The sequence below is a fragment of the Arachis ipaensis genome, chromosome B09 (assembly GCF_000816755.2).
Source record: "Arachis ipaensis cultivar K30076 chromosome B09, Araip1.1, whole genome shotgun sequence".
NCBI classification, from domain to species: Eukaryota; Viridiplantae; Streptophyta; class Magnoliopsida; order Fabales; family Fabaceae; genus Arachis; species Arachis ipaensis.
This window is the reverse complement of record NC_029793.2, coordinates 108,999,619-109,000,640: the sequence shown is the minus strand read 5'-3', so window position 1 is coordinate 109,000,640 and position 1,022 is coordinate 108,999,619.

The window sequence follows — 1,022 nt, the reverse complement described above, 5'->3', positions numbered from 1 at the left end:
ACCCTCTTTTCTATTCTTGGCCGAAACACACCTTCCCCCTCCTCTCCATATTTTCTTCTTCTTCTTCTTCATCTTTTCTTTCTTCTCTTGCTCGAGGGCGAGCAAAATTCTAAGTTTGGTGTGGTAAAAGCATAAGCTTTTTGTTTTTCCATTACCATTGATGGCACCTAAGACCGGAGAATCCTCTAGAAAAGGGAAAGGGAAGACAAAAGTTTCCACCTCCGAGTCATGGGAGATGGAAAGGTTCATCTCCAAAGCCCATCAAGGCCACTTCTATGATGTTGTGGCCAAGAAGAAGGTGATCCCCGAGGTCCCTTTCAAACTCAAAAGAAATGAGTATCCGGAGATCCGACATGAAATTCAAAGAAGAGGTTGGGAAGTTCTAACAAACCCCATCCAACAAGTCGGCATCCTAATGGTTCAAGAGTTCTATGCTAATGCATGGATCACCAAGAACCATGATCAAAGTAAGAACCCGGATCCAAAGAACNNAGAACAAGAAGTACATGAGTTTTGAATTTATCCTTGAACTTAGCTTAATTATATTGATGTGGTGACAATGCTTCTTATTTTTTGAATGAATGCTTGAACAGTGCATATATCTTTTGAAGTTGTTGTTTAAGAATGTTAAATATGTTGGCTCTTGAAAGAATGATGACAAGGAAACATGTTATTTGATAATCTGAAAAAATCATAAAAATGATTCTTGAAGCAAGAAAAAGCAGCAAAGAACAAAGCTTGCAGAAAAAAAAAGAGAAAAAAAAATAGGCGAAAAAAAAAATAGAAAGAAAAAGCAAGCAGAAAAAGCCAAAAGCTCTTAAAACCAAGAGGCAAGAGCAAAAAGCCAATAACCCTTAAAACCAAAAGGCAAGGGTAAATAAAAAGGATCCCAAGGCTTTGAGCATCAGTGGATAGGAGGGTCTAAAGGAATAAAATCCTGGCCTAAGCGGCTAAACCAAGCTGTCCCTAACCATGTGCTTGTGGCGTGAAGGTGTCAAGTGAAAACTTGACACTGAGTGGTT